General features: G+C 37.1%; 1 protein-coding gene and 1 non-coding gene across 2 annotated transcripts in view; both read left to right on the top strand.

Moving 5' to 3' along the window:
• Positions 1-27,659, top strand: part of SLC9A9 (solute carrier family 9 member A9) — a 534,354-nt gene that overhangs the window by 191,744 nt on the left and 314,951 nt on the right. The window lies entirely within an intron of this gene.
• On the top strand, positions 17,721-17,827 carry LOC129507417 (U6 spliceosomal RNA). The gene has a single exon (XR_008663988.1). It is a non-coding gene; the product is annotated as a U6 spliceosomal RNA (small nuclear RNA).

Below are 27,659 nucleotides of genomic sequence, written 5' to 3'. Positions count from 1 at the left end.
TACATTTACAAAAGTCACAAATTATTGCTGGTGGCAAGGTGAGAGGAGGGGAATTCTAACTACTTTAGGGACTGGGTAAGTAATGTAAATTTGTGATACACCAGCATAGGAGACAACAAGGGATGGTGGGACCAGTGGCTAAATGGAGAGTGCATGCCCTCCAAAAGTACTTTAGATTCAATTTTAATTTTAAACAGTGTAATGGCCAAATATAACTGAAGGCGGCTAGTTTGAGACCTCAGGTTTAGTTGCCGTAAACCGACTATTCCATTAGAATCTTCTCATTGCCATTCTCATCTGAGGCTATTCTCATTTCCACCTTTACTCTTTTGTGCTTATTGTTTTGTCAGTCAGGAATTCCTTCTCAGGCCTTCTATCTCTAAATGGTAATCATTTTGCAAAGTGGAGATCATCCTACCTCTCCAGTAAATAGTCTCAAGAACCTTCAAACCATAGATCCCCTCTCTGAATCCCAGGGAAAGCTTTATTTGGAACCATGGACTCTCAGAATGAGTCAGGACCTTAAAGATCAATCAATCCAGGTGCAGATAGAACTGCCTTCCGGGATCCCTGGGGGGCTCAGCGATTTGTGCCTGCCTTCCACCCAGGGTGTGTTGTTCCTGGAGTCCTGGGATCAAGTCCCACATTAGGCTCCCTGCATGGAGCCTGCTTCTCCCTCTGCCTGTCTCTCCACCTCTCTCTCTCAAATAAATAAATAAATAAATAAATAAATAAATAAATAAATTCTTTAAAAAAAAAAAAAAAAAAGAACTGCCTTCCAATATGAGCAGCAGGTCAGTCCACCCAGATATGGTGGTCTGTTGGGAAATCAGAACAACTTTGAGTAGCAGTGAGTTTTTTCTTCTACTTATCTCTTACCTGATTCCCTGTATCTTCAAGCCAATGATCCTGGTCCAACTTCCGGGAATCATGTAGTATAATAACTAGCAGCCTGGCTTTGATAGGCCTCGCCAGTGTTGACTGGCAAAGGGTTTTGTTTTTGTTTTTGTTTTTAGAAACATCTGAATTTATTGCCCAGATGTAAAATGCAGGAGTATTAACGTAAAAACCTAGACCTCTGGTTTCTTTTGAAAAAGCTGTAAGATATATTAATATTGTATTGAAGAAGACAACTTTCATTTCTATATTAGGAAAAAAAGCCATTTATATATTAGAAAAATAAAATTATCAGAAGGAATTAATTTTCTCCTCTGCAAATCCCTACTTCTATTCTATATAAGACATAGTTCCAATTCTATTCATCATCCTAGTTTCCCTCCTGTAAATGAGTTTGCTTCTATGTTTTTAAAAGTGAATTTGAATTTTTGACCCAAATTCAGGGATTATTTTTAATCCCTACTAAATTTTGTTAGGATTTATGCAAGGCACTTGGCCTCTCATCAGAAACTTGGGACTAACATGGAGAACTTAGATGTAAGCAAAATTAAATAATTGACTATTGATTTAAGTAGCAATAAAAGCCAACATTTCTAGCAGCTTGGCAGAGAGGTCTATTTAAAGGCTTATTCTATTTAATATTTTTATCAATGACTGAGATCTAGGGACAGATTGCAGGCTTGTCAAATTTGTAATTGATATGAATCAGAGAGGTAGAGCAAATACCCTGGATAAAATATTCAGTTTCCAAGAGACAGCAACAGGCTGGAGAAATAAATTACCACATGTAGTTAAGGTTAGCTTGACATCACTAGTCTCTGAATTATTAACTACTGTATTATAATCATCCTATCAGATTTTGTTTTAGGCTATTAACTAATTAATAATCCTAGGTAAGTGCTTTTCCAGAGAAATATACTTAAAGCAAAGTTTCTGTTCAAAAACTACATTGGAATATAAATTTATTCTTAAAATTTTTCAAATGAGCAAATAGAAATTAAGCTATAAATCAGAATTTCATTGTTTCCTCTATGATTTTTATATAAATCATGACCTGAAAGGTAATCTCAGATCATTTTTTCACCATGAGCTGCATTATAATTAATACAATGGATATTATCTGAAAATTTTCACGGTAATTGTCAAGGTAGAAAGAATTTATCTAAACTTCTATGATAAGAGGAATGGCTGACTCTGTGCCCCTACCCGTAAGAATCACTACTTTTCCTCCAAATAAACTGATGTTCAGAGCAAAAAGACAATTCACTGCAGTGTGAGCTTTAGATCAACAATGAATACTTTTAAAAAGAATATTTATATTTAATACTGGCAATTCTAAATACTGTACCCTGATCATAGCACTTATCATGATTTGCAATTACATATTCACTTGTTTACTCATTCATTGTCTATTATGTTTTACTATTTTGTAAACTCCATGGCGACTGTGACCATGTCTGTTTTCCTCATTAACATGTCACCACTCAGCGCAGTTCCTTGCACTAGAAGATGCTCAGTATATATTTATAGAATGAATAATTTATAGAGATCAGATGAGCTACCAAGATTGATTAGTGATTGTCCATTAATTGATGAGTTGAGTGGACAATTTCTCAGTGTTTTCCCCCAATGTAGTCAGTTACATGTGAAGAATATTACCTTTTCCTTTGATAACATCATCAAAAAGTGACCTCTTTACATGCAGATGACCCAGAGGAAAACAAAAGTAGTCATGAATTTACTCAAAAGAGATTTAGTTAGTAAAATATTTAGAGTGAGTCTCCTCTGCTGCTAGCATTTGTGTCTATTTAAACCTTTTTGGCAAAAGAGAAGTACTTAACTTTTTTGAGCTTTATTTATTATCAATCTATTTATTGCACAAGAAGTTTTGAATATAATAATCTCAGAGAAAATAAAATAGTTTGACAATGATATTTCAGACATATTTAAACATACTCTTTGGGCCTTACTAATGCCATCTATAATATGAGTGTTGACTAAATGCCTCTTATTTCATGTAATGTAACTGATACCACCAAGGTATGGTTCAGAAAACAATTTCACAGTTCAGAAAATGATTGGCCCAACAGAAATAATCAATTTAAGTGACTTAAATAGCTCTCTATATTCTATCTCACTAACAATGAGTATTGTTAGCAAATTATTATGACATTTTCCCTATCCTTTTATCCTTCCAACCTTCCACCCCCATCCATCTGTTTAGGGAAATATCTTCTGCTCCCTAGTTTCTCACATTCTAAACAAGAGCGTGCTACTTCTAAGAGATCATGAACAGTAAGAAGGTAGTGTTTTCCTAAGAAATTAGTGTGTTGAAATGATTAACACGTATCCCCAGGGTAGGATACAGACTACATTAAATTAAATAAATAAAATATATTAAATATAGATACATTAAATAAATAATGGCCTGTTCTCCTGGCAGCTCAGTTTAATTGGAGAAGTAAATATTCTTCACCTGAGCTTGTGTATTACCATTTTCTACTATTTTCTTTTTAAATTTGAATATCTATTGAGCATTTACTATGTTATGTACTAAGTGATTTACATACACCATCACATTCAATCCTCCCAACAACACTATATAATAGACATTTCTTATCCCTATTTAATTTAAGATGAGACAACTAAGGGTCAGGAAGGGTAAGATATTTGCCCAAGACTCCTCAGCCAGAAAATGGCAGAACTTAGTAAAAGAGCCATTGCTCAGATATTTGGTAAATTCGAAGCAAAATAATTAGAGTAAATGTCAAAAGCAAGGGGTCCTACAAGAGAAGGATCTTTGTGCAAATGAACACAAGGGATCATGTCATGATTTCCAGACATAGGAGTCACTAAGAAGAAGAAGGGTTCCCCTCAGCCTCATTGCTGTTCCATGGCCAAGGTACAGCTGTGACAAGGGGTTCAGAGGGAAGAGCAGGAGGTGCCCAAAGACTGCCTGGATTGAAGCCCTATCACTCCCACTTCCTAACAATCCTGGACAAGTTACTTGACTTATTTGACCTGCATTGCTGTCATCAACAAAATATAGAAGCAACTTTTATGAAAACTTAATGAGGGGGCTCCTTGTTAATAGTAAAGCACCATGAACATGCTATTACTTGATTTCTTCTGTTAATGGGACCAGGGATACTGTGAAAGAAAAGATTATTCTTAGAAGTGCTTCACTTCACTTCTTTCTCAAGCTTCTGGCCATGTGGGTAGCCCTCCAGAGTCAGCTGGAGGATAGCAGAGATTAAGGAGGACTAGTTTATCCTCTTACCCAGAGCTATTGTCCTGGTAAAATAAGGATTTATATGCCTTTCCTCAGGATTGACACAGCATGACACCCCAAGATGAATTTTTATCTGGGACAATGCAAAATGTTGTACACGTGCATTACACTAAATAAAAGGTTCTGCAAAGATTTTAATATTTGAATGCTGTGCATGGAAAATGTCTGTGCATTATGTATAAAATGCAAATTTTTGCTAATTTGAAAATCCCGTTTTCATCAGATAAGCGTAATGGTTCTGGTTTGCTTCGAGTAAGCTTCCTTTCTAAATATTAGTTCCTGTTTGGAAATGTGTTTTCTCTCTCTCTTTTTTCTTCATACACAAACAAAATTACTCTGCTTAGAGTGTTGATCACAAGTTCTCTCAAATACTGAGTATCCTCTGGGACTTTGCTTTAGAAACTGTAATCTTTACAGTGACAACATTTTCTACATTTCCTTTTTAACCTCCTTGCTTTTCCTCTTGTCTTCCAGTTACTCCTTGTGGACATTCTTCGACATCTCTCTATAACATTAATAAAATATAGTGCTCAGAAAACTGCCTCAGCAACTCTGATGAATGAGTTAGATAGAGGTCCATGAGTTGTTGAGGTAACATTCTTTCTTTCCTGTAGAGATTCTTTTCACTGTTATGATGGACTTGGCTGGGGGAGGCTATCACGATTTTAAAAATGCAGGATGGCATGCTATGGGTCCCTTTGATGTGATGCACCATAGAAACTGCCATTTCTCTCAGAAGAGAGAAAACCCATATGTCTTTCATTCTCCATTTAAAGAACATTGGGACAATATCTATAGAAAATTCTATTTACTTGGGTTTCTTTTCTGTCAAATAATTGTTTTGAGATTATCGCTCTGTTTATAAGTGAAAGTAGCATTTCAATTCCTTTTTTTTTTTTTTTTTTGCATTTCAATTCTTTATAACGATATTCCCCAGTATTAGATGGGAATAGATCCTCATTGCAAGGCTCTGAAGGATCCTTCCAGCAGGCAAGAAATGATCAGGGAAGCTGAGCAGATTGGTATGCCTCCTCTTACAGTGCCAGGTTGGTCCTTAGGCAGCCTCTCTCCCACCATCAGAGACATGATTCGTTTTAGACACAGAATTATGAAACAGTGAGAAGAAGCACATGGATTCAGTACTGTCTTGAGCCCCTGTGAGCTCTCTGTATCTATCTACTAACTTTCCAAATCTGGGATGCGCATTGGATCTCATGGTTCTTGACAAAGTTATTTCTCCATTTAACCACCCCGATGCTCTGCTTCTATCTGTTATGCAAGATCATGGCCTCTGCCTTCATGCTTTTTATAGTCTCTTCCAGAGCTTCTCTGCCCCACTTCAACATTTATCATTTCTGAAGTTCCTGATGCATAAGCCATCTTGATGCAGGTTGATGAGTAGGCTGCACAAAATAGGGCCTGCACCTTCTTGACTTTAGGACACTGTTGAAAAGATCCAAATGGGTTAAGGAAATGGTAGGTGTTAATGCCCTTCCCACACCATTCCAGCAAGAACAGTAGTAGTAGCTGGCTTTTGTCAATCTAATATCTCCTTCTCGTAGCTCAGTCCCAGCTATGCCCATGGCTGCCATGTAAATATTCCTAATATTCATTTCTTCTTTGCCTTCCCTCTGACACTAAGTTAAGACCTTTCTCAATCTTTTCCTGGACTTCTTCAGCAGCCTCTAAACCGACCTCATTGTCTTAGATCTTTCTCTCCATTAGTCCATTTTTCTTGCTGCTGCCAGAGTCCTGTTCTTTAAAAGGCCAATCTTTGAGGTCACTGGGATGTTGCAAACCCTTCAGCAGTTCACTGGCACCTCAGGATCAAGTCCAAACTCCACAGCATGGCATTCCTAGATATTCATTAAATCACCCCTACTTTTATCTCCAGCTTCTTCTGGAATTTGTCAACTTAGATTCCTGAAGGCTAAAGTAGACAGATGGGTGAAGTAGGCTGGGAGCAGAAGGACAATGGGAAAATGGAGAGCTCATGTCATGTGAAAGGGGCAGCTCGACTCATGCAGAGAAGTAGGTCCAGAATTGATAAAATTTCTGATTTTTTAAGGGGAGCTAGGAATCTGGATCTTTGTGTGAAATACTTTAATTTTCAAATGTTGACAGTATTTCATATTTTTTAAATAAATAAGAGGACAATGTACAGGCTAAATAAAACATGGCATTCAAATGAAGCCCATGGACCATCAGTTTATAATTTGGCCCTCGGCCTCTATCCACTCTAACCCAAAGTTCTGTAATTTTTTCCCTATAAATCATCAGATAATAAATATTTTAGATTTTACAAGCCCATACGGTCTGTGGCAACTATTTAACTCTGTCATTGTACTAAAAAAGCAGCCAAACACTCCATGCAAACAGATGAACATGGCTACATTCCAATAAAACTTTATTTATAAAAAATAGGTAGTAGGCTAGATTGGGTACATGAGCTGCCTGTAGTTTCCTGACTAAATTAAATTTGCCTAATTAAACTAAGGTATCTGATATTTCTCTACAGACTCTGTGTGATGATAAATTCTCTTTCTTTGCCTGAAATGCCATTTCCTCCTTCACCTACCCGGCTGGCTTCTAGGCATCCCATCAAAACTGAACTCAAGGGATCCCTGGGTGGCGCAGCGGTTTGGCGCCTGCCTTTGGCCCAGGGCGCGATCCTGGAGACCCGGGATCGGATCCCACGTCGGGCTCCCGGTGCATGGAGCCTGCTTCTCCCTCTGCCTGTGTCTCTGCCTCTCTCTCTCTCTCTCTCTCTGTATGACTATCGTAAATAAATAAAAAAAATTAAAAAAAAAAACTGAACTCAAGAACACCTGCCTCTATACTGGATTCTTTCTAAATTCCATCTGCATTAGAGGTCCTCTGAGCTCCCATTTTTCCTTGAACACTCTTTCTACCACACTGAACTTTCTGTGTTGTCTTATTTCTGTCTCTCTAACTAGATCATGATTAGGCAAGCATTTATCTAATACCTAATTTATTGAACAAAATGGAGTAATTGATATGATAGAAAAAGTGAAAAGTTAGATATCTAATTAAACAATGACAAATTATGAGATTTCTTTTCTTAATCCGTAGTTAGGAGAGGCTTTATTGGAGGTGTTACGAAGTGTTGTTAGGAGCAGAAGCCAGGAGGAACTGTCAGCCTCCTGAGCCTGGAGTTGGGAAAACAGAGGCAGAGGTCTGTGCTTAGCTCTGCTAGTAACCAGTAAGTGTCTGGGTCAACTCTGAAACCTCCTGGGCTTCAATTATTTATATCTGTAAAGTCAGCTCAATATATTGATCCATAAATATCCTTTCTATCTCTAAAATTTTCTGGGAAATTTTCTCAATATTTTAAATTAGGATAGAATGAATATAATTTAACCCTATTTAATGCCATAATCCAGTAATAACTTCAGAAATTATTGGGGAACACATAGAACCATTTTTGTCTTCATTCAATGTCTCCAGATTATTCATTTGGTGGGGGGCAGGTGTTTTTTTAAAATAGTTTTCTATTAAGTTTTTGCACTACTGGAAGTCTCTCAGATCTTTCAATTTCACTATTTCTAATATGTTTTACATCATAAAACCAGGTAGTCAACTTTTCTAAAAATCTTGGAATTCTGTAGAGGGTAAGGGTGAAAGGAAGCAGAACACTGTACTGAAAAGAAAACAAACTTTTGTCAAATAAACATTCAGTTTCTACCTCTGTCATTCACAATGTGCACCTTTGGGGAAGATACCTTCCCAAATGGGTTTTCCTCATCTATAAAATGGTGATAATTATACATACCTCACACAATGTATAATTATACATAACTCACACAGTTGTTTTGAAGGTCAACAATCATATATTGTTTATAGCACCTAATACATAGTAAAAACTCAGCAAATGATGCCTCCTACATTTATTTTACTATTTTTATTGGTTCTGAGGTATTCCTGTGGTCATTTTAATGCGTGGACTTAAGTTTTCACAGCTTTTTTTTTTTTTAAGATTTCAAATGTGTGGGCTCACAGCTGTCCTTGAAAAGCTCAGATTGGTATAGTCAGATACTATCTGTGAGAACACGAATACCCCAAATGACATGTAAAAGGATTTCATAAATGTGGAATCTGAATTGATAGATCTACCACTCATCACAACAGTGGAAAGTTTCCAATGTCCTAACTATGGTTTATATCTTTTTCATTCTAATAAAGAGACTCCCCCCCCAAAAAAAAAACACCTTAAATCGCCCTAGATCCCTATTGAATGCCATGTGAGCAAAGACATGATCCAATTATAGCACATTCAGAGAGCAATTTCTCCTCATTTTATTAGGCAATCAGTAAGATGTACTCTATTGTCTGTTGGAGGACTATGAATTAAAGTGCCTGGAATCAGAAGAGAGCTCTGCACAGTCTATTTTCTCCCAAGCTGGAAGTATATCTGAATGTGCTTTGTGGCTCATTAGAAGAGAGAGGCAGAAATGATTGAGAGCCAGAAAGACTGATCAAAGAACTAAATATACAGCTTACCAAATGACGCGTAGCAAGGGTGAGAGGGGAAAATGGGATCAGAAATTGATACAGGCATACCACAGATGAGTAAAGGAGCTTGTTTAGAGAGTTAACCAGAAGCAGGACCATGAAATTGAGCCCAGGAAATACTAATCTTAACCCTCAGAGATGGTGTACTCATCATATGGTTTGTTGAAGACTCGCATAGGAAACAAAGGAAGAACCCACACTCAGTCAAGCAAAGCAACTGATTGCTGCTCAGGAGCAGGTGGGCAATCAAAAAAAACACACACACACGGGTTATGCTTAGAACCTATAGGAAAAGAATTATAAAATTTTAATAGAGGAGGGATATACTATATTCTTGCTTAGGAAAAGTCAATATTAAAAATGCTATTTCTCCACAAATTAATTTTTAAAATGTAATGTGGTTCCCCAAAACAATAGGACCACTCTTTTTCTAAAATTGAATAAAATTATTGGCAGTTCATATGGAAAAATACATGAGTTAAAATAATGTCTAAAGCAATCCTGAAAAGAACAGATTAATAGAATGATACAATTACTATAATTATTGCAATGTGGTACCAGGTCAGGAACAGACAGGTCAAAGAAACAAGATAGAACACTCAGAAACAAACACATGTGTGTCTCAGACATGCATGCACATGTATTAAATGTTTAAAGTAGCATTACAGTTCAGTAAAAGGAGATAAAATTGGGCCCTGTTGCTGGCTAATTATGAAAAAAACAAAAGAGAAAGTATGTTACAACTCTACCATCATAACTTACACATGAAAACAAATTCCAGATATTTTAAAATGTAAAAAAAAAAAAATACATAAAATCACCAAAGATAGGATTACTACTACTGAATACTACTCAGTAGCACTTAATAAATATTTGTGAAGAAGTGGTCATAAAATATGATTTAAAGAAATGATTTTATCGCAAAATTTGAGATTTTCTGATTTATATTCTAAAGACTCTGGTTGCCAGGGCTTCAAACATGCTGAAATTACAGAATATTTCACAAATTTTGCAGGACTCTGTAGTTAATTTTCTTTTCAGTATTGTCTATGGCTGCCAGAAAATTAATCATTTGCTATTGGTATTTGGAATTCCTTTTCTATACTTTTCAATTCTAAGGTGGTTTTTGAAAAGAAAGAAAGAAAGAAAAAAAAAAAAAGAAAAGCATACCTCAGACCCTCCTGAGTTAAACATTAATCATGTGACTCTAACCACAGCACAGCATTTGGGAGGAAGGTAATTGATCACAGTGAAAGCAGCTTGCCATAAGAAAATGTTTTGTATCTTTTCAGTAGTTCCTGGAGTCAAGGAATCAAACTGAGAGGAGAATACAAGCAGTATATTATTGGGAGGCTATTGCAATCAGCACAGCTGTTTCCAAATTGTTTGTCACATATTTCAGCCCCCGCTGTTTTCTTGTTTTTCTTTTTTTCTACATTAGGGGGGAAAAAATCCATATTGTTCGGATTTAGCTTTCTTAAAGTGCTTCAGGTTTCTAAGGCAGTTCTTTAAGTAAGTTGCTACTGAGGTAATTCCTTTTGTTTATGTGTAATATGCAAATCGAAATAACAGTACTCCCCTCTATGTGGCAGGCTGGAACGGTTCAGGGAGGGGTGTCATAGAGTTGCCCTCAGGGAATATGAAAATATAACTTGTGCAAATCAGCTGGGAACCCCCGTGCGTGTCATTTCAAATCAGCTCACACTAGTTACAGGTATTTTGGTCTGTTTTGCTATAAACAAAAGGATACCATGAAATGGAGGTTTGACAAACACGCAGTTCTATTGGGGAATCTTGACATCACCTCAAAAAAATCAATTATTTGCCTCTACTTTCTTTTAAAAAAATTATTTATTTAGAGAGGGAGAGACAAAAAAGCACACGCAAGGAGAGAGACAGAGAGAGAAGGAGAGAGAATCCCAAGCAGACTCCACCTTGAGCTCTGTGTCCCATGGCTCTGACTGAGGTCGTGACCTGAGCTGAAACTGAGTTGGATGCTTAACTGACTGAGCCACCGAGGAACCCCTAACTTTGCTTTCAACTGGGAATCCATATTGGTGGTCTGGCATCCTAACTGCCAGGTTCCTCTTGCAAACCTGTCAGAGCACTAGGGCACCACTCTGAAGATCAATGTGACTTAATGCCAAGCCAGCTCCTTGTTAGCCATGAAAGATTATCCATGAGTAAGAGATTGTCTGAAGGCAATAGGATCGCACACGATTTGGCTCTACTTGGAGGGCAATATTCCACTTGAATGGGCTGTATTCAAACAAACCCACATGGGTTCAGAGTTTGAAACTTTGAAACAGGCTAAATGCAAATTTTAACTATTTTCTGTCATATACAGTGATATCTACTTCTCTGCAATCTTGATGCTGCCGATGGCAATCACTGTCTATGTGGAGACAAGGCCAGTGCAACTCTGAAGTGACCTAACCCATGTGGGGCAGGCTGGGATGCTGTCTTGAATAAAGGCCAGCACTCACTGTCTTTTAGATGCTTCTAACACTGATGATTAACCCAAATCAGCTTAAGAATACCCCATGCTTTAATCTCTGATTGCTTCACATTGACCTCTACGTCATTGTCCTTGACCTCTTGACTTTCCTTCCAAGATACATTCTAAGTTAAGCTGCTGTGTATTTTTTGGGTTATGCTCCCAGGCCCTAGAATACTTCCTAGTCACCTTATAGAAAAAGATATAATTTTAAGACAACTTTGTAGACTAATTGGGTGCAAAGTGATCCATCAAATATTCTTTCCATAAATGAATATTCCATTCTGAGGGTTTTTTTTTTTTTCATGTATCATTTTGATTTTTGAGGTGCCACAGATCAGGTTTATACTGCTTTGTTTTCTTCTCTGAGTATCTTTTTGGTTTTTTGCTGTTTCCTCTACCGACTCACACCTCCAGTCCCAGAATACAAGGGAAATTAAATGTTCAAAAAGTATATTCATTTGAAAAAAATCCAAATCAGCATTTAGGATTGTGCCCAATACAACTGATTGGAAAAGTTTTTAATGGATTGAAGATAAAAATTGATTAAAAATGAATGTTTCTCTCCACTATGTCATGATTTGGTAACTTTTTATATAAAGGATATGGGGTGGTATAAGAGGAGAACATAGAAAAACGTAATAGCCAGAGATTAGTTAGCTGAAGTTAACTAAGGGTTAAATTAAATTTTATAAATTAAAGAAAAAAAAGACCCAAGTCTGAAAAATTTTAGTACTTGTCCTTGTTTGTATTTTTATTGCTGTCCCACCTTTAAATTAATTGGTGCACTTTAGAAAACAATAAATTGTAGACAAGCAAAAATAAGTACACTAGAACCCCTGCCATGATCCAACCTACTGAAAGACAGCCACTATTATATATATATATATACATACACCATTTCTTTTGCTCATACATATACATAATATATATATATATATATAAACAGGCATACCTCAGAGATATTGTGTATTTGCTTCCAGACCTCTGCAATAAAGCAGATATTGCAATAGAGTGAATATTACAAGAAAGTAAGTCAAATGAATTTTTGGTTTCCCAGTGCATGTAGAAATTATGTTTATACTATATACAGTAGCCTATTAAGTATATAATAGCATTATGTCTAAAAAATGTACATACTGTAATTTTAAAAATACTTTATTGTTAAAAGATCCTAACCATCATCCGAGCTTTCAACAAGTCATAATGGGGGGTCATGTCTCGATGTTGATGGCTGCTGACCGATCAGGTTGCCTGATGACTGGGTGGCTGTGGCAATTTCTTAAGATGACAATGAAGTGTGCTGCATCAATTGACTCTTCCTTTCACAGTGATTTCTTTGTAGCATGTGATGCTGCTTTATAGCATTTTGCCCACTGTAGAACCTCTTTCAAAATTGGAGTTAATCCTCTCAAACCCTGCTGCTACTCTATCGAGCAAGTTTATGTAATATTTTACATCCTTTGTTGTCATTTCAGTAATCTTTGCAGCATCTTCCCCAGGGGTAGATTCCTTCTCAAGAAAGCTCCTTTTTTGCTCATCTGTAAGAAGCAACTCCTTATCTGTTAGTTCAATCATGAGATCGCAGCGATTCAGTCGCATCTTCAGGCTCCACTTTTAACTCTAGTTCTCTTGCTATTTCCACCACATCTGTATCTCCTCCACTGAAACAGTCTTGAACCCCTTAAAATCATCAGTGAGGCTTGGAATCCACTTCTTCCAAACTTCTGTTAATGTTCTATTTTGACCTCTTGCCATGAATCATGAATATTAGTGGCATCTAAGATGATGAGTCCTTTCCAGAAAGCATTCAACCTACTTTGCCCAGATCCATCAGAGGAATCACACTATCTGTAACAGCTATAGCCTTATGAAATGTATTTCTTAAATAAAAAGACTTGAAAGTTGAAATTACGCCTTGATTCATGGGCTGCAAAATGGATGTTGTGTTGGCAAACATGAAAACAATAGTAATTTTGTTTTATTTCTCCATCAGAGCTCTTGGGTGACCAGGACCATTGTCAATTAGCAGTAATATTTTGAAAGGAATATTTATTTCTGAGCAATAGATCTCAACAGTGGGCTTAAAATATTCAGTAAGCCATGTTATGAACAGATGTGCTATCATCTAGGCTTTGTTGTTCCATGTATAGAGCACAAGCAGAGTAGATTTAGCATAATTCTTAAGAGTCCTAGGACTTTTTTAATGGTAAGTGAGCATTAGGTTAAACTTAAAGTCATCAGCTGCATTACCCCCTGATAAGAAGTTCAGGTTCTCTTTTGAAGCTTTGAGACCAGACATTGACTTCCCCTCTCTAGCTATGAAAGTCCTAGATGGCATCTTCCAGTTGAAGCTGTTTTGTCTATGTTGCAAATCTGTTGTTTTGTGTAGCCGGCTTCATTAATTATCTTAGTTAGATCCTCTGCGTAGTTTGCTGAAGCTTCTACATCAGCACTTGTTGCTTCACATTTTACTTTTATGTGACCGAGACAGCTTCTTTCCTCAAACCTCATGAACCAACCTCTGCTGGCTTCAAACTTTTCTTTTGGAAATAGGTTCCTCACCTCTTTCAACCATCATAGAGTTGAACAGAGTTAGGGCCTTGCTCTGGAGTAGGATTTGGCATAAGAAAATGTAGTGACTGGTTTGATCTTCTATCCAGACCACTAAAACTTTCTCCATTTCAGCAATATAGTTTTCTAGATTTGTTTTCTTATCCTTCATGCGTTCACTGGAGTAGCACTTTTAATTTCCTTCAAGAAATTTTCCTTCGCATTCACAACTTGGCTGTTTGGCACAAGAGACCTAGCATTCAGCCTATCTCAGCTTTCAAAATGCCTTCCTCATTAAGATTAGTCATTTCTAGCTTTTGACTTAAAGTGAGAGACATGCAACCCTCCCCTTCACATGAACATTTAGAGACCATTGTAGGATTATTAATTATCCTAACTCTAATATTGTTGTGTCTTAGGGAATAGGGAGGCCCAAGGAGAAGGTAAGAGGCAGGGGGAAGGCTGGTTTGTGGAACATTCAGAATACAAACAACATCTATCAAGTAATTTCTCCATCTTATATGAGTATAGCTCATGCGACCCCCCAAAACAATTACAATAGTAACATCAAAGACACTGATCAGGGACGCCTGGGTGGCTCAGCAGTTAAGCATCTGCCTTTGGCCCAGAGCATGATCCTGGATCCCAGGATCGAGTCCCACATCAGGCTCCCTGCATGGAGCCTGCTTCTCCCTCTGTCTGTGTCTCTGCTCTCTCTCTATGTGTCTCTCATGAATAAATAAATAAAATCTTAAAAAAAAAAAAAACAAAAAACAAAGACACTGATCACAGACCACCATAACAAATATAATATTAATGAAAAAGTTTGAAATATTGGAAGAATTACCAAAATGTGACATGGAGACCCAGAGTAAACAAATGCTGTTGGAAAATTGGTGCCAATAAACATGTTGGACATAGGGTTGCTATAAACCTTCACTTAGTAAAAAAAAGGAGAAAAAAAAAGTACAATATCTTCAAAGTATAATAAAGTGAATCACAATAAATCAAGCATATCTCTACCTTATTTAGAGATTGTATCATACCATACAAAGTGTTTGAGAATGTTTAACCAATCATCTTTGGTGGGATATTAGTTTTATTTTACTACCTGTTGGCAAATTTTCACTACTACAAAGAGGTACAATAATAATTAGTAAAAATAGAAATCGAAAACTCAAGAGCAAGGCAAGAAAATTATTCTGGAAATTGACAAAAATATCTAAAAGCTAAACATTATAAATCAGATTCACTGAACACCCAAGCTACCTATTCATGAAAAAAAAATGTGTTGATGATAATTATATTCTTCTGACTAAATAATCTTATTTAACAAATTGCTTGTACCACCCAGTCCCTTTATTAGGTCCCAATAAAGATTTTGCTGCAAGTATGTGGTTCTTGTGAGAAAGGACCACTTTCTGAGCCCCAGGTGTTCTACCCATTTAACATACTTCAGATCTACTTCTTGCCCCTTCAACCTGCTATTCTTCTACCAACCTTTTCCTCCAGATATTCAAATCATTGCTTATAAATTAAGTTTTGCACAATCAACCAGACTTTAACATAACATTTAATTGTTCCTACCTTTATCTTCTTAATATTTTTACTAATTTCAGATAAATTATCCTTCTTTCTTCACTTGGGGCTAGATTCCAGGACCCTGAGATCATGACCTGAGCCGAAGGAAGATGCTTAACCAACTGAGCCACCCAGGAGCTCCCTCTTTCCTCCTTCTTAAGCAGTATTTTGGCTTGCCTCTACTATCTACTTTACTGTTACTATGTTTTTCTTCCATCACCAAAACTAGCAAATGAATTGTGTTACTCTGCTTTCTTATATCCCTCTTTAACCCCTATAAACTGGCTTCTTTCCCTTGACTTAACCAAACCTGCTTCTCCATTTCTTTTTTTTTTTTTTTTTGCCATTTCTTTTATTCTATTCAAACTGCCCTTTCCAAGAACTCAGCCTTTTTTCTTCTCTGAAACATCAAAAACTGTTCAACTGCCTACCTGTGAGAGCTCTCCTCTCTTCCATCCATTCCTTTCCCTGCTCTAATCTACTTTCTGTCTTTCCCTAAACCCTTGCTATGTTGTCTTACTACTTCTCTTTCTCCTGATCACCTCACGAATTTATCCCTACCTTTGTTTCTCTCTTGGCACTTATGCCCTTCAGCAAGTTGTCTGTTCTCATAGTTTCACATCCACTCCCTGTTTCATGAATATAGGTTTCTGGATGAATATAGGTTTCATGAATATATTTTCGTGAATGTAAGTTTCTGCAAAGGGAACATAAGGATCAATTATTTTGAGATACTGCATGGTGAATATAGCTTTATTCTCCTCTCATGTTTGGGATGATACTTTGGCTGGCTATAGAATTTTAGGTTAGAAATCGGGTCACTTCAAATATTTCAATACATGTTTCCTTGTCTTCCAGCTTTCAGTGCTGCTTTCAAAAATCCAATGCTGTATGACTCTGATACCTGTGTATGTGATTTATTTTTTATATTTCAAGGAATTATTTAAATTTTCCTTCATATTCCTTTTGTTTCAAAATGCCACAGTAATGTGCCCAGTATAATGTTCTTTTCCATTCACTGTGCTTTATATTTGGTGAGCCCCACAATTTAGAAATTTATACCTTGCAGTCTTGGAAATTTTCTCATGCCGTTTGTCTGATCATCTCATTTTCTCCTTTTTAATTCTTCACCTATATCTATCTAAGTATCTATCTATCATCTGTCTATTAATATAAACATTTTCTGGAAAATTTACTCAACTTTATATTCTAATTTTGAAAATTTCATTTCAACTCTTGCATTTTGTTATTTCTAAAAGCCCCTTCTTGTTTTTAGGTTGTTTCTTTTTCTGGGCTTCTATTCTTATTTCATGAATACAGTATCTTCTCTTGCCTCAGAATATTGATAATAGGTTTCAGGATATTTTTTTTAGTGCCTTAAATTTTGTCTGTTTCCTGCAAGTTCTTTTTTTCTGTCTTTTCATTCTGTTCTCTGTTTCTCCTCACCCCATTAGAAAGGCTTAACTGAATATCCATATTTAAGAGAAAGGGAAGGGGGGAGGCCTCAGAAGGCACAGGAAATGAGTTAGGGGCAGGTTCTGAGCTTGTCAACCAGTGAGCCTCATTGAAGGGTAATTGGGGAAACTGGTGTTTATTTGGTAGCACCTCCAAATTTAAGTATCTGTGAACCAGTTTCTCCAAATAATTCCTGTACTAGGAGGTATAAGCCAATTACCAATATTCTGGGAGACCTATATGGAAAAGGGCTCACAGTTTATTACATGGACTTTTGCTTAACCTACCTCTGTATGCCTCTCTTCCTCTCCTCTGTACCTATTGTCCCCGGGCCAGAACATTCCTCATTCAGTCTCCGAAGAAAGAAAATCCTCATGAGGTGGGGTATGTGATAATGGCAGGCTGCTCAGAGAAACAGATCAAATATCCTAAATTTAACAAAACAGTGTTGAAGTTTAGAAACATAAATATTCAAAAGTAATGGGTAAAATTATGAAAGTCCTGATTAATGCTGAGGAATCAGCTCTACCAGATACTAAAATGTACTTTGAAGCTCTAGCCATCAAAGTTTGGTGCTTGTGAAGGAAAAGGCTGACAGCTTCATGGAAGATTGAGTCAGAAAAAACTCCAAATGACACATGTGGGTATTTTGAATATGCTAAAAGTGTTTTTTTTTTATCTTGTAGAGAAAAGATGAATTATAACAGGATATTCATTGCAATGTTATTTATGAAAGCAAAAAATTAAAAACAATCTAAGTGTTCACCAATATGAAACTTGTTTAATACACATGATAACTTCATACAACACTTGCAGCTGTTCAAAAGAATGAAATAATTCTGTGTGAGCTGATTAGGAAGAGATCCAATACATGACTTAAGAAGCAATTTGCTGAGTAATATGTATGGTATTGTGCTCGCTTCGGCAGCACATATACTAAAATTGGAACAATACAGAGAAGATTAGAATGGCCCCTGCACAAGGATGACACGCAAATTCGTGAAGCGTTCCATATTTTTTTTGTATGTTGCAAAAAAAAATAATAATATGTATGGTATTATCTCACATTTGTTCTGAAAGAGAGCGTATCTATTTGCTAATCTATACATGAAAGGTCTAGAAGCATAAGAAATACTAATAGTACCCCCAAGGAATGGGAATCGGGGATTGGGAATAGAGGGGAAGAGTCTTTCACTTTTCACTTTATACCCTCTGAACTCTTAGATTTTTTCTTCACTTTTTTTCCCATGAGAATATATATCTGTATAGCTAAACTTTTGTTAAGCATTAATAACTACAACATTGCCAGCTTGCCTTCCAAATTCTAGATTGTGAAATAGTTTTTAAATGTAATTGAAAAAATATTGATCCTAGGCTGGCCTACCCTATAGCAAATTGGCCCATGAGCTGGGATTTATGTCTTCAGGCTTGTTATCATACTATATCTTTGCCCTCAACAACTCCAGCTGCCAATCATCATGTTTCCTTGCTTGCTTTCTTTAGAGCCAGACATCTAAAGTTCTTAGATCACTCTCTCCAGAATTTTTATTTACTTACCTTGCTGCAACATCAGAGTTACCCAGATATCTGTTCTCCTCAATCATTTGCTACAGTTGCAACAGATCTGTATATAAAACAGTCTTACAAAGAATAGACTGATCTTCACCCCTCCCTGCTTTAACTCCCGGAGTGGGGAAATAGATCACAGTACCCACAAACTACACAACAAACTAGGATCCATCTAGGAAACTAGAGAATTTACATAATTTCACATTTCTTTTCATCTAGAGAAAACTTTTTAAATGATTCAACTATATACAAATAGATGGCAAATAAAACATATTCATTACCCAGATCTTTTTAAAAGATTGATATTATTTCAGAACCGTTTTATAGGAATAAAAATACAGCTACTATTGTAGTCTTCTTATTTACTTCTTTCTCTAACTCTCTTCTCCCTGAGGGTAACCACAACCCTAAAGTCAGTATGTGTTTTTCCTGACCCTTTTTATATGCCCTACATCTGTATGGACCTATAAACAATATACAACACATTTCTGTGTTTTAAACAATTTACATAAATGGTACTATGTTGTACCTTCTTGTTTCAATTAGATTGCATTCAGCTATAAGTAACAACAACAACAACAAAAACAACAAAAAACCCTATACCAAGCATTAAATAATTGTTATTTGTCTCACATAAGAGAAATCTAGGGAAAGGTGGCTCAGTGGTGATTGAGTGGCATAGTCATGTCATCAGAAATGGTAGTGACATTATCTATAATTCTGTTGCACTATCCTAGTGTGTGGTTTTCTATCTACTGGCTACAAGTTGGCTACCAAAGCTCAGGAGCTCACATTCCAGAAAAGAAAAAGAGGGGAGTCAATGGCAGAAAGTCTTCTCCTTATTTTGCTTTTTTCTTTGAGAAGGGAAAGACACGCAAAGATTTTAGTACATCTCATTTGCTAGAACTGATGCACCATTTGCTGTAAGAGAGGACAAGATACTGAGTATTTTAGCTTTTCTGCTTCCTTAGTACAGAAAATCACTGTGAAAAGGGGGTTATTAGTGACTTTTAGGTTATGAGTCATGATGTCTTCTATTTTATTCTTTTACAACTTCCTTTTTCCATTTGCCATTATTTTTTTTTTACAACTTAGCCATATTGGTAATTCTAGATATAATCCATTCATGTTAATTGCTCTGTAATATTCTATTATATAAATATATCCATTTATTTGTGCATTGTTGTGCCCAAGATTGCGAATCCTAGAGCAAGGATCTGACACTGATGCAAACACAGGAGGGTTTATTTACAAGCTTGAGCTTGGGTCCAAGTATACCGACACAGCAGAGCAGGGACTTGGACCCTGAGGCTAAGAGGCGTAGAAGTTTTATAGGGGCCCGTGGCCAATGAGATTGTAACACACACAGAAAGTTGCACAGTCATGTGGGTCCACATGCAGGTGGCCAATTGAATTACATTTTACCCTTTAGTATCCATTTGAACTGGCCTATTACTTTGGTCAGAATTGGCGCCCAGTTTTGGCGGGCACAAAGTGGGTTATAAACTGTTTTAAACTGTTATAAACATTGTTATAAACTGATTTCCAGTAAGGGTGTGCCCAGCGGCTTGACTAGGATGGGGCAGCGCCTTAAGCAATAAGCAGGTCATATGGGGATGATACAGGAGGTGGCGGGTGCAGCACAAAATGGAGTTAGTCCTGCTCTGCTTGTCCAGGGGTAGGGGATTTTTGTTAAATTTCCTGGGTCGCACATGCATCTTCCTGTTGATGGATCTTTAACTTGTTGCCACATATTCACTGTTACAAAAATGCCATGTGAATATCCTTGTATATATCTCTTTGTGCTCGTGTGAGAATTTTATGTGTAATACATATTACATAATAGTATACTATATAATAAATGCATTACACAACTATCTTTATGTTTAGTATATTTATATTTATTTTATATTTAGTATATTGTATATTACATATATATTAAGGGGTGCCTGGGTGGCTCATTTAGTTGAGCATCTGACTCTCAGTTTCAGCTCAGGTCATGATCTCAGGGTCATGAAATCAAGCCTCATGTCCAGCTTTGAGCTCAGTGGAAAGTCTGCTTGAGATTATTTCTTCCCCTCCCCACAAGTTCTCTTCTCTCTCTCTCTCTCTCTGTCTCAAATAAATAAATAAATAGATAGATAGATAAATAAATAATATAAATCATTTATATATATAGTAGAATAGAATGATAGGTAACATTATTTTCATCTCTGATCTCACACACAAACACGCACACGTATCTTATTTTGTGCTTTCAGTGTAAATGCTTTTTCAATGCATTTTGTTTTTTCCTTTTCTGCTTTCATTTAGACTATGGAGTTCTTGCTATCCCTTTGTTGATGTTGTTCTACCACCGTGAAGTGATTCATTTAAGTTCCTTTTATTGTTTTAGTCAATATCCTTAAATTCTAAATGCATAATTCACATAACATACATAATCAACAAAGTCCAAAATAAATAAATGTCTCTGGCATCATCCTTCCTAATTCTGAGAAATTAAAATGCTTTAACTCTTCCATCATTCCTTCCATCATTCATGTCATTAATCATCTAGTATTTTAGTTCCACCTCATTTTAACCATTCAATAATCACAATTATTTTTACAATCAGTGCTTATTTTGGTTTATCTGTATGTTTAATATTTTCTTCGCTTAGCGTTGCATGTACCTACTCCTCCCTCTGTGTCCAGTTTTCTTCTTTCTGAAGCTTTTCTTTAATGATTCTTTTACTAAAGATATGTGATTAGAAAATTATCTCAATAGTAGTAATTTAGTAGTAAATTACTGTGTTGCATCTTTTCAATTTATTGTGCATGACTCTTAGCATTCTTTTATAGTTTTCTTCTCTTTATTTGCCTGTGTTCTGGATCATTTCTTCCGATCCTGTTCTCTGATCCTCTTTTGAGCTGTGCTGATTGAGTTTTTTATTTTATTGCCTATGGTTTACTTTCTAAATTTTGGTCTGGTTCTTTTTTATATTGGCTATGTTCTTTCATTATGTTTTATATTTACTTTTAAGATATTAGTAATCATTTTAAAAGTAGCTGTTTTTATGTCTTTTAGATTGTGCAGTTGTTTTTATTTCTTATAGTACTAGTTCTTTCTTTTAAATTTGTTTTTAATTTTATGCCTTCCCTTCATTGTAGTTACTATTTTTATATTATGCACATATATTTTTTATCTTTATGTTTTGTGAAACAAAGTTATAATGAAAAGAGAGGGATATTGGTTTATATTGTACTTCAGTTCAGTTAAAGAAAACATACAAACACATCTTTTTGTGAGGCTTTTTTTTTCTTTAATAGCGTCAACTGGAGCTTGTCATTCTTGCTTTGAGTTTTCACTTTGTTTCTTACTCCTAGGGATTCCTATTCCTTTATTTTGAGTTCAGCTATGTGTTTAAAAATTGTTATAATTTACATATAGATTTATATACACTAATACAGGAGGGAATTCTGCATTAGTTTAGTTCTCTTGGTTGCTAGAACAATCTATTAATGACTTTCTGAAGACACTTAATTTGCTTAACACTGCTCTGTACTCCTGTCAGCACCTAATGATGTCATGAGGTCACTGAAAACAAATAGTGGTCTTAAAAGTGGTTTCTGTAAAAATTCCTTTAAAATGTGCCAAAGATAATATCTGCTAATATGATTGTCTAAAGCGGAAGTAAACATGTAAGCCATCAGCCAGATTCCATCTGTAGACATATTTTGTTTTGTCCATCCATTGTTTAAGTATTTTATGTTAGTTTCCAATTAAAAATTGGCTAATTTCACATAATGGTTAAGAGTTTTAGTGTCTCTTAAAAACAAACAAGCAAACAAAAATAACCAGGAAAACACAGTTCCTCTTGCATCCTTGTGCCAGTATTAAGAGCCGCTGGCTGCAGTATTAGAGTTCTCACTACCCTCCTTTGTTTCTACACATAGCTTGTTCCTTTACATTGTAGGTGTGGCCTCGTAAGCACCCGAGTTTGCAATTTCTGGTCTTAAGAACTAAAAATGTTTGTGGATTATCAGCAAATAAACCAGCATTCAGATCCTAATTATGTGTAAGGGCTAATTAATCTGGTTAGCTGTTGAATGTTTTAACATGTAGACACTTCTTAACTCATTAAGGTCAGAACGCAGATCCTGCTTTTTGGTATGCTCCACTGGAAGTGTTTTTATTTTGGGGAGTAATCTAAGGTCCTGTATTACTACCTTAACTGTAGTAATATAACATATGGGTTCTGATGTGGTTTAGGCAAGCAGAAAAGAGGCTTTCATTTTTGCTTCGTATTGGTCCATCTGTATCTTTGTGAGGTCTGGTGGTTCCTTTGGAAGCAGAAGCTCCAGAACTCCCTCTAATTCTTGTTTCAACTGCTGGGCCCCTTGGTGGAAACTTGACAGAATCTGTGGGTAATTAATAAGAATTGGACATGCTTCCAACTCTAAATTATTTCTTCTTTCTAGTTTTGCAAGAATTCAGCAGTATCACAGCTGAGTGGGAGTACTGTAAACTGTTATTAAATAGCTTTATTATTCTTTGGTAGGTTAGTTATTAATTTGGTCAGTCCTAATAGGAAAAAAAATAGCCTTTATTGTCTCACAATCTCTTCCATATAAACTGTGTTCCCAGATACTCAGAAGCATGTGTTTTTGACTTGTACCCCATGCACTTCTACCTCCATGCCCCCCCCCCCTTGCTTTAGCTGCACTGAACTTTTCACCATGTCCTAGATGACTCCTATTCTCCCTGAGACCTGGTGCCAGCCTCTTTTTCATCAAGACCAGTTCTGGTTGCTGTCTTAAGACAGAAGTCATTTTCTCTCACTGACACTCTCATTTTGCTTTATTGACTCTGTGAAGAGCATGATGGCTGTCACCTAGTTTTATGGTTGACTTTCCATATTTCTGTTCATCACTAGGTTTTGAACTTCTTCTTCAACTTTATTTTTGTTTTGGTTTTGACCTTCTTAAGAGGAAGCCCTACTTCTTGTCTTATTCATCTTTGCATTGCTAGAGCCTAGCAGTCTGCTCAGCACCTAACACACACTCAACAAACTCAGAATGCTTTGAATTCAACTTAATTACTTCAACAAAGGATATGAGTTGGCTTATAGGGCTAAGGAATATTTATTTTTGAAAAGAATAAGTAAATGTAAAAGATGATAACACATCACTTAAAAGAAAGAAGAATGTGGATATCTGGCACAAATCAGGTTCTTAGTTAACATTAAATTTTGTTCAGAGCCTCCTGGCAACAAGGTGAAAAGGGAAGTACGTAAGTTTTATATAGTTCTCTAAGTCAGTTAAATAAAGCACACAAATCATTTGACAGTGTTGTTTTGTTACTAAACTCTATGAAAAATAGGGCATAGAATGGCTTAGTAGGCAATGTCCTTGATTAGCCTTAGGAAAGACACAGAAGTATTTTTCAAATTGGCCTTCTAAAATCCACCCTCAATAAAAGCTAAAAACAAAGCAACAATCCCTAACTGAATAAAGTCAATACTGTAATAGTTCCTTAAAGTTATTTACTGATGCTGTGATGTAAAACAAAACTAGAGTCTAAGTTGCTCTTAGTTGTATATTGCTGTGTAATAAATTACCTCAAAACTCTGCTGCTTAATGTGGAAAACATTTATCTCACAGTTTCTGAAGGGCTGTTTAGGCTGGGTTGTCTTGTAGGGTCTCTCATGGAGTTGTAGTCAATGTAACAGCAGCACTGTAGTCTATGAAGACTCAACTGGAATGAAGGATATAATTCCAAGTTGACTCACAGGGCTGTTGGCAGAATGCTTTACTTCCTAGCCACACAGACTATGCTATAGGCCTCGGCATAAATTGGCATACCCCAGAAAGAGGAATCCAGGAGAAAAATCGTGATATAGCACATGTGAGAAAATGAGAGGGCAACCAAAATGGAAGCTAAAGTAACTTTTAAAATCTACTCTAGAAGTGACATACTATATCACTTCGTCTCTATTCTGTTGGTCACATAGACCAACCCTGGTACAGTGTGAGAGGGACTACACATGCGTAAAGACACCAAGTGTTAGGAATTGCTGGGGGCCATTTCACAGGATGGTGACCAGAGTAAATGCTTGGTACTCATATACTTTTGGCGGTCTTTCTTAAACTTCGGACATGAGCACTTTTACATATCTCATGAAGACCATTCAGAGTTGATGTCTATGGCTAGAAGTCAATATTTATGCTGTTGATTCATGAGAGATGTGTATATCCCAGAAGACAAATGTACTTGGTGTAGTGTGAAAATGTGCAAGTCTGATGTGTGTGTTTCTTTCCCATCTCTGCAGTGAAAAGGTCAACAGCTTCCTCAAAGAAATTTGAATATGCTCAAGGGGTTTAGAAGAGCTGCACGTAGATTTCTACACATAGAATCTGAAAGAGAAACTTCTGCCTTTAAAACCTTTAAGCTCACATGCGGTCATAGGCATTCTCAGTCACAAGTCTGGGAAATGCCATTTCCACTACCTGGCTTTTGGTAGGGCTGTATCTTAAATGGTCCTCAGGGACAGAGCTGAAACTGAAACAAAGAAATGGTCTTATAATGTTAGAAGGATTCCTTTGGAGAAAGTCAGGTACTATTATTGTCTGTATTATACAGTTGGGTTAAGTAATTTATCCCGTATTATAGAGCTAAGTATCAGATATCTTATTCAACCAGGCTCTCTCATTTTAGACTACATGCAGAATTATCCTACTTGTGCCTGTATTTCCAGTAGTTTTTGAAAAGGAAATATTAAAACATTAAAAATGAATGAAATATTAATTAAAAGAACACAAAACTACTATTAAGTAATGTATTTAAGTATAAGAATTTCTAGCGGGTAAAGGAATTGCTACAATTTAACTAAGTCCCTTTAAAGGCAGTAAGTAAATGTTTGAAGCAACTGACCCGACACAACTGCCTTTCCTTACTTGGGCGGAACTTCTGAGAGAGCAGACTTTAGCTAAGATGTCAATGTTGAGATCTTGAGAGGTGTTGACCTACAGTCCCTGGATCTGAGCCAGAGCATCCAGCATGGGTCAGAAGCATGGACAGGAAGGAGGCCGGTGGCTGTGGGGCCGGCTACGTGCCGCTGGTCCCATAGTGAGCAAGCCAGAGATTTGTGAAAGCGAAACAGTTCAGCAGAGGTCCCTTCTCTCCTGACTCTTGGCTGCTTTGAAACATTATTTTGAAACATTGAGTAATACAACAGCCAAGTGAATTTTTTATATGATAGTGTTAATGATAAATAAAACCTGTAGGAGTAAGAAGTTTTTAAAAATTGAAGAAAGGGGATCCCTGGGTGGCACAGCGGTTTGGTGCCTGCCTTTGGCCCAGGGCGCGATCCTGGAGACCCGGGATCGAATCCCACGTCGGGCTCCCGGTGCATGGAGCCTGCTTCTCCCTGTGCCTGTGTCTCTGCCTCTCTCTCTCTCTCTCTCTCTCTCTCTCTCTGTGTGTGTGACTATCATAAATAAAAAAAATAAAAATAAAAAATAAAAATTGAAGAAAGGCATTGCCTAAGAATTTAAAACAAGTAGGGAAGAGGACGACAGAAGATGGTGGCACACAGACTGAAAATGCTAAATAGCAGAGCCTCCAGTCTTGGGCAGGGTGGAGCGAGGGCAGGGAGGGGTGGTGGGGGTTCTGCAGGCACTGGAGGAGGGATGGACTTGGGGTAGAGAGGCAGGCACAGGGACGGGGGAAAACATGGAAGCAGAGGAGGGAAGAGTGAGAGGGTCTTGGGCCCCACAAAGGTGTTTCCTCCAGAAGAGTCTGAAAGGGAGCCTTTCAGTATTCTTGTGCAAACACATGGACACCTTCCATCTGATATAGGCACTTACCAAAACACACAGAAGTGGTTCTTCCTTCCAGGTGGTCCTACATAATAGCTAGATAATGGGTTCAATAAATAATCCCTTAACAGTGTGCTTCATAGACCCCTGGTCATGAGTACCTAGGAATGAGACCACCTGATCTGTTAGCTAGAGGTCTGCTGACACCATGACATTGATCCAAAATTTCAGTAGAACACTTGGGTTCTCTTTGTGAATGAAATAATGAGAATCTTAGTCCAGCTCTGCGTCTTCCATCAAGCATCTGTTTTAGAGGATTCCTATGGCGATCATTTTGCTTCACCATTTATGAAGTCTTCCCATGTGTGTTCTTATGACAGCCATAAGAGGCAAAAAAGAGTAAACTAACATTTTTGTTCCTTCTTTACAGATGAGGCAACAGAGGCAGGGTAGTAACTCCTCGAGGTTGCCTTCGCAGCCGTCCTACTGTATATGCTGCGCATTGCACTGAATCCTTAGAGTGACCTTGGAAGTTACCACACTTAGAGGGGTTGAGTGACTTGTCCGGTAGACTGCTGCCTCCAAGGTAGCAGAGCTCACCCTCAAACCCAGAGGGCCTAATACCACCCCTCCTTTCTCTCCACAGTGAAATTCAAACATGGTGGTTAAATCTAAACTCTGAGGTACATAAATTAACACTAGGGGTGGGAAGGTTAAATAAACACATTTGGAGAACTATTTGATACTGGATTTGGAAACCCTACATAGATACACACTTTTAAAAACAATCCACGAAGGTGATATGGTAACAGTAAAGAACAGGGATTTTGAAGAAAGATGTCCTCAATTTAAATCCTGGCTCCCCCATTTGCTGTTGAAATGGATTTGGCCAAATCTACAGAATGGAACTCACCACAAAATTCATTTCATTGGAATGTGATGAAACTCAGATGTTGCCTATGAAGTCACTTTTTAATTTTTAAATCTAAATTATTTTTTTAAAGATTTTATTTGTTTATTCATGCGAGACAGAGAGAGGCAGAGACACAGGCAGAGGGAGAAGCAGGCTCCATGCAGGGAGCCCGATGAGGGACTTGATCCCGGGACTCGGGGATCACGCCCTGAGCCAAAGACAGACGCTCAACCGCTGAGCCACCCGGGCGTCCCAAATCTAAATTATTTTGAATCTTTATGTGGGGAAGATCGCAGCTCCTTCCCCATCTCAAAAGACGGATCGTTGGTTTACATATTTTTGTCCCTCTCTTTGCCTCCCCGCCTCCCATAGTCACCTGTGTATCCCCAGCATCCACAGCAGTGCTGGGTACTTAGTAGGTACCTGGGAAATATTCATCGAATGAACAAACATGAATCCCAATAGAAATCATCGTATTGGAATTTCATCAAAGAAAAGATGTTTTTGAAAAATAGCTCCCCTCCTGTCATAATGGAGACTGTTTCCCCCTCAGCTTCCTGCGTCTAAGGG

This window comes from Nyctereutes procyonoides, unplaced genomic scaffold (genome assembly GCF_905146905.1).
Source record: "Nyctereutes procyonoides isolate TBG_1078 unplaced genomic scaffold, NYPRO_anot_genome, whole genome shotgun sequence".
NCBI lineage: Eukaryota > Metazoa > Chordata > Mammalia > Carnivora > Canidae > Nyctereutes > Nyctereutes procyonoides.
The sequence above is the reverse complement of the archived record's forward strand: the minus strand, read 5'-3'. Positions and strand labels throughout refer to the sequence as shown.